General features: G+C 31.7%; 1 non-coding gene across 1 annotated transcript; it reads left to right on the forward strand.

Moving 5' to 3' along the window:
- Positions 1 to 75, forward strand: LOC114578985 (the record flags this gene model as incomplete). Its single annotated transcript, XR_003699867.1, has 1 exon — positions 1 to 75. It is a non-coding gene; the product is annotated as a small nucleolar RNA Z102/R77 (small nucleolar RNA).
- Positions 76 to 208: the final 133 nt, after the last annotated feature.

Below are 208 nucleotides of genomic sequence, written 5' to 3' on the forward strand. Positions count from 1 at the left end.
AACAGTAAATTATTTCCTTATTGGTTTGATTACCAATATGATGGCTAAAATTTTATTAGCTCTATCTGATCGCTCTCCTCCATTGAATAAAGGTATTTTTGAAATTTAAAATTTGTTTTTGATAAGTTAAATTATGCGCTTTGTTTTTGAAAATATTACTTGGGTTATAAAGGGAAGGTGAAGGTCCCAGCAGAGGGGATGGATCTCC

Source organism: Dendrobium catenatum, unplaced genomic scaffold (genome assembly GCF_001605985.2).
Source record: "Dendrobium catenatum unplaced genomic scaffold, ASM160598v2 original_scaffold_243091, whole genome shotgun sequence".
NCBI classification, from domain to species: Eukaryota; Viridiplantae; Streptophyta; class Magnoliopsida; order Asparagales; family Orchidaceae; genus Dendrobium; species Dendrobium catenatum.